The sequence below is a fragment of the Schistocerca cancellata genome, chromosome 3, assembly GCF_023864275.1.
Source record: "Schistocerca cancellata isolate TAMUIC-IGC-003103 chromosome 3, iqSchCanc2.1, whole genome shotgun sequence".
Lineage (NCBI taxonomy): Eukaryota > Metazoa > Arthropoda > Insecta > Orthoptera > Acrididae > Schistocerca > Schistocerca cancellata.
In genome coordinates, this window is record NC_064628.1 from 565,330,858 (window position 1) to 565,337,483 (window position 6,626).

At 41.6% G+C, this 6,626-nt stretch overlaps 1 pseudogene; it reads right to left on the reverse strand.

Annotated features, from left to right (window-relative positions):
* Positions 1–5,938: 5,938 nt before the first annotated feature.
* On the reverse strand, positions 5,939–6,056 carry LOC126177692 (5S ribosomal RNA; annotated as a pseudogene).
* Between the last annotated feature and the right edge of the window lie 570 nt (positions 6,057–6,626).

The window sequence follows — 6,626 nt, forward strand, 5'->3', positions numbered from 1 at the left end:
AGCTCCTACCAGAGAATGCAGGCCGAGGTTCATGACTATGGGATAAAGTTCCATCTTCAGCAGTTTCATTGCCACCTACAGAGCAGTTATCATTATCGAAGCTGCTTGAAGGTATCACATTACCTTCAGATATGTCATTGTCGTTAACTCCAGCTATTCCCTCGAAACTTGTGGGATCATATCAACAACCATTTGGCTTATATCGTCGATCTTCGTCTCACCTACTCCACCGCCAGTTGGAAATTGTTCTCTATTACATTAGCTTTCATTGGCTTTGCTTTCGCTTTCTTGTCCTTTCAGACTACTTTAAGCTGCTCTTGTCATTTTTGCGTAAGAGCCTTTGCGTTGTACTCAGCGTGTATTTTTTCCCAAGCATCCATTTTCCTTTTTAGCTTGCTGACACCGTGTTTTTTTTTAAGATTCAATAGTAGTTACGTACTTTTTCACTATTTCAGCAAACCGCTCATTTTCATTTTCTGGTATGTCTTTTGAACGTTTCATGGCTACCTTCATGCTGCTGCTGGCTCGTATCTCAAACTGGCACTTAAATTAACGCGTGTCACCAAGCAACAATGTACGTTGGTAGTTGTAGATGACGGAATTAACAATAGATTCATCCATTAATAGCACGTTTCTTTTTCATAATAAACAGATCATATCATTAATCAGTACAACAGCATTTAGATTTTCCAGTTTTAATAATTCAATTTAATAATCCTTTCTAGCTTCTAAAATTATAGCGATGAACATAAATTACGCAAAAGGTGATGCAGTAATGTCTACCGACAGTCAATATTTTACGAGAGGGAACGTAATGTACATGCCCGCAGTTTGCGGGAATGGCTTACTTCCTTAGTTAAATGGCGTTATTACTTTAGTTACAACTAAAGAAGTAAATAGAAACTGAGCTCTCCATCAGTTACTAAAAGAGTATATTACTACAGAAGAAGTTTACTGAAGCAGTCCAGACTATAGAAGTAAGAGTTACTACTAGAGTAATTCATACTAGTTTCGTACTCGCCAATAAGAGGTCCTTCACATTGTGTTGTTTTTTCACGCTTTTCGTAGGTCGGCAGTTGGACATCTTTCGACATTACCTCTGCTAAATTAATTCCCAAATCAAAATTTGTTGTGGTTCATGGTGTGGGTTCCTGTAGTCATGTCCTAGTTCATGAACCACGGGCAACGTATGAGTGGCCAAGTAAGTGGTCCCGACAGTCGAGATACCAGTTACTTTGGAATAAGGCTGGGCATCTCGGACATATTCTGAGTCGTGGTCACCTTTGTGCTCATACGGCAAAGACTACCAAATCCACCGGTTAGTCTCTCAGCCGTTAGGGGTAAAACCCAATGGGACTCGGGGCAAGTAAGGCTAGCAACCTGCTTCCCTGGTACTTTAAATATGATGCTGGCAATAATCAGAGCAAAATGCCTCGGACCTTTGGAGGTGACGGAGTCCCACCTCTAACTGACAAACCAGGGACTCCCAAGATACGACTTGGCAAACAAATGGTAATGAGATGGGGAGCTATTAACATCAATGGGGGCTACTCTGGGAAGAAGGTAGAGCTGGCAGAGGCTGCAAGTAAGATGGGGCTGGACGTTTTAGCTGTTAGTGACATTCGGGTAAGGGGTGAGAAAGAAGAGGAAGTGGGAGAATACAAGGTCTACCTGTCAGGAGTCAAAGCAGGAGTAGCACAATGGGGTGTAGGGCTTTACATCAGGAAAGAAATGGAACCCAGCGTAGTTGCAAAAAGGTATGTAAACGAAAGACTGATGTGGATAGATTTGACAGTGTCTAGCAAGAAAATTAGGATTGTGTCAGTATATTCGCATTGTGAAGGGACAGATCAAGATAAGATGGATAGTTTTTATGAGGCACTCAGTGATGTAGTTGTTAGAGTAAAGGACAAGGACAGTGTTCTGCTCATGGGTGATTTTAACGCCAGGATTGGAAATCGAACAGAAGGGTATGAAAAGGTTATGGGTAAATTTGGAGAGGATATGGAGGCCAACAGGAACGGGAAACAACTCTTGGATTTCTGTGCCAGTATGGGCTTAGTAATCACAAACTCCTTTTTTAAACATAAGAACATTCACCGGTATACTTGGGAAGGCAGGGGAACCAGATCTGTCATTGACTATATAATAACAGATCAGGAATTCAGGAAGGCTGTGAGGGACACACGTGTATTCAGGGGATTCTTTGATGACACTGATCGTTATTTAATCTGCAGTGAAATTGGGATTGTGAGGCCGAAAGTGCAGGAGGTCAGGTCCATGTGTAGGAGGATAAGAGTGGAGAAACTTCAGGATAAGGAAATCAGGCACAAGTACATAACAGCGATCTCAGAAAGGTACCAGTTAGTTGAATGTAGTCAATTACAGTCATTGGAAAAGGAATGGACAAGGTACAGGGACACAGTACCAGAAGTGGCTAAAGAATGTCTTGGAACAGTAGTGTGTAAAAGTAGGATGAAGCAAACAGCTTGGTGGAATGATACAGTCAAGGCAGCCTGTAAAAGGAAAAAGAAGGCGTATAAAAAATGGCTATATACCAGAACCCAGGTAGACAGAGAAAGTTATGTTGAAGAAAGAAACAAAGCCAAACAGATAATTGCAGCATCGAAGAAGAAATCGTGGGAAGACTTTGGAAACTGGTTGGAGACTATGGGTCAAGCTGCTGGAAAACCATTCTGGAGTGTAATTAGCAGTCTTCGAAAGGGAGGTAAGAAGGAAATGACAAGTATTTTGGACAGGTCAGGAAAACTGCTGGTGAATCCTGTGGATGCCTTTGGCAGATGGAGGGAATATTTTGAAGAGTTGCTCAATGTAGGTGAAAATGCGATCAGTAACGTTTCAGATTGCGAGGTATAATGAATGATGATGGAAATAGGATCACATTTGAGGAAGTGGAAAAAAATGGTCAATAGATTGCAGTGCAATAAAGCGGCTGGGGTGGATGAAATTAAGTCGGAACTCATCAAATACAGTGGAATGTCAGGTCTTAAATGGCTACACAGGATAATTGAAATGGCCTGGGAGTCGGGACAGGTTCCATCAGACAGGACAAAAGCAGTAATCACACCAATCTTTAAACATGGAAACAGAAAAGATTGTAACAACTACAGAGGTATCTCTTTAATCAGCGTTGTGGGTAACATCTTCTCAGGTATTGTTGAAAGGAAAGTGCGAGTATTAGTTGAGGACCAATTGGATGAAAATCAGTGTGGGTTTAAGCCTCTTAGAGGTTGTCATGACCAGATCTTTAGCTTACGGCAAATAATGGAGAAGTGTTATGAGTGGAACAGGGAATTGTATCTATGCTTTATAGATCTAGAAAAGGCATATGACCGGGTTCCTAGGAGGAAGTTATTGTCTGTTCTACAAGATTATGGAATAGGAGGCAAACTTTTGCAAGCAATTAAAGGTCTTTACATGGATAGTCAGGCAGCAGTTAGAGTTGACGGTAAATTGAGTTCATGGTTCAGAGTAGTTTCAGGGGTAAGACAAGGCTGCAACCTGTCTCCACTGTTGTTCATATTATTTATGGATCATATGTTGAAAACAATAGACTGGCTGGGTGAGATTAAGATATGTGAACACAAAATAAGCAGTCTTACATATGCGGATGACTTAGTTGTGATGGCAGATTCGATTGAAAGTTTGCAAAGTAATATTTCAGAGCTAGATCAGAAATGTAAGGACTATGGTATGAAGATTAGCATCTCCAAAACGAAAGTAATGTCAGTGGGAAAGAAATATAAACGGATTGAGTGCCAAATAGGAGGAACAAAGTTAGAACAGGTGGACGGTTTCAAGTACTTAGGATGCATATTCTCACAGGATGGCAACATAGTGAAAGAACTGGAAGCGATGTGTAGCAAAGCTAATGCAGTGAGCGCTCAGCTGCGATCTACTCTCTTCTGCAAGAAGGAAGTCAGTACCAAGACTAAGTTATCTGTGCACCGTTCAATCTTTCGACCAACTTTGTTGTATGGGAGCGAAAGCTGGGTGGATTCAGGTTACCTTATCAACAAGGTTGAGGTTACGGATATGAAAGTAGCTAGGATCATTGCAGGTACTAGTAGATGGGAACAATGGCAGGAGGGTGTCCACAATGAGGAAATCAAAGAAAAACTGGGAATGAGCTCTATAGATGTAGCAGTCAGGGCGAACAGGCTTAGATGGTGGGGTCATGTTACACGCATGGGAGAAGCAAGGTTACCCAAGAGACTCATGGATTCAGCAGTAGAGGGTAGGAGGAGTCGGGGCAGACCGAGGAGAAGGTACCAGGATTCGGTTAAGAATGATTTTGAAGTAATAGGTTTAACATCAGAAGAGGCACCAATGTTAGCACTGAATAGGGGATCATGGAGGAACTGTATAAGGAGGGCTATGCTCCAGACTGAACGCTGAAAGGCATAATCAGTCTTAAATGATGATGATGATGATGATGATGATCAAAATTTGTTTCGTTTCTCTCTCCGCGGATGGTTTATAGGGTTATGAATGTACTGAACAGAACCATATCCGACACATAAAAAAAAGAAAAAACTGTTTGGCCCGACTTTTATTCACACAAGTGTGACCCGTGATGTTAACCTTTTCCGGCATTTGTTTACACGAGCCGAACTCATCAATGTACATCATGAGGTTAATAATGAGTTTCGACATGATAGTTTCTGAAATGTGTTTTATTTATGTGTTATTTTTGTCTAAAAAATCAGCTTTTTCATCTAAGGCACTGTAAGGTGGTATCCACTGAACTGCAGACGTATTGTTCTTCTATTAGAAATCTAATTACTTCTTGGACTTGTTTAACTTTTATGATTTTTGGATCATTTGTGTTGATAATTGCCAATATCGTTGCTCTGGAATCACTAAATGTAACTGCTTTGTGGAATGTATGAAAATAGTTGTTTAGCTGACTGCTTGTAATTCTGGTGGTTTCAACTTTAACTTCATAATCTTAGTTAGGACGAGCCGAGGTGCGCGAACTGTGAACGGAAACACGAGGCGAGCTATCGTGGCTGCGAGAAACTCAATGTTGCGTGTATCGTCTCTCTCTCTCTCTCTCTCTCTCTCTCTCTCTCTCTCTTTTTCTCTCCCTCTCCTTCCTTCCCTCCCTCTGTCCCAGGCGTGCGTGCGCACGCCTACTGTTGCTCTCTTTTCTTTTCTTCTGTTTTTACGAGACGTTTCGGTTTCTTACGTTTGGAATCGTCGATGAAACTATTTATAAGTTGGGACTTCTCGTATATTTCGCGCACTCGTAGTAGGGGCTAAAATATATACTTAAAATCATCAGTGTTGTTACGTAGGCAAATAATTCTGAGTAGAAGTAATAGGTTGGGTTGCAACAATTTGCGCCGGCCGGAGTGGCCGAGCGGTTAGTTAGGTTTAAGTAGCTCTAAATTCTAGGGGACTGATGACCTCAGAAGTTAAGTCCCATAGTGCTCAGAGCTATTTTTTGTAACAATTTGTTTATGTTATCAACACACACGGCTAGCTAAAAATACTCGTGGTTTATTTAAAACTGTAATTGTTAATATCCGATAAATAAATATTGTTGCAGAGAGAGGGAGAGAGAGAGAGAGACAGAAAGAGAGAGTGAGGGGGGGGGGGGGAAGGAGAGGGGGGCAGACGATATACTCACCTATGTGGCTGTTCTATTATTTTCAACGTTAGGTAAACTCTTTGTTAATCACTGACCGTTTGAAAACTAAACTAAACTCCTCCCGAACAGGTGATGAAGGTCCAACGGTACCGACCGGCCGCCGTGTCATCCTCAGGCCATAGGCGTCCTGGATGCGGATATGGAGGACATATGGTCAGCACGCCGCTCTCCCGGCCGTATGCCAGTTTCCGAGACCGGAGCCGCTACTTCTCAATCAAGTAGCTCCTCAGTTTGCCTCTCAAGGGATGAGAGCACCCCGCTTGCCAACAGCGCTCGGCAGATCGGATGGTCACCCATGCAAGTGCCAGCCCAGCCCGACAGCGCTTAACTTCGGTGATCTGACGGGAACCGGTGTTACCACTGCGGCAAGCCCGTTGGCTCACTGACGTTTTATACTGTTTATTATGATATGAATAATATTCACGGCAGTGAAAACAAGAGTTTTACCAGGCCGAAATTTACTCAAAAGCAAGCCAGAGGCTTTTGTTATTATTTGTTGTCTTTGCGTTTGACGTGTATATGCAATGAAAACTTTTCTGCAAAAAAATTTTCTTTTTGTGATAACACAGTATTCAAAGCACTTTTTCTTGTGAGCCTGAGGGTGAAGCCCAAAAATCATGAGATTAATTATGTTTCACATAATGGCTCCCCAATCCGCCATTACGTCAAAAAAAAAATGGCTGATGGCCAATGATAAAACATGAATTCTATCGATAATTAATTATTTCCACTTCACTGCATTCACGTGTAGGTAGAGGTATGAAATGAGATTACAAGGCCAAATACTTTTTCTACATATATTGTTAAAAAGCTTTAGTACAATTAACAAAATGGTGCGTTTAGAAGCAACCTCGTACAAATGCTTCTGATAGGTCTAAGAGCTGAAACCAGATTGATCATTTTATTCATCGAAGTCCTTATCCCACAATTATGTAGAAATTCCATGACA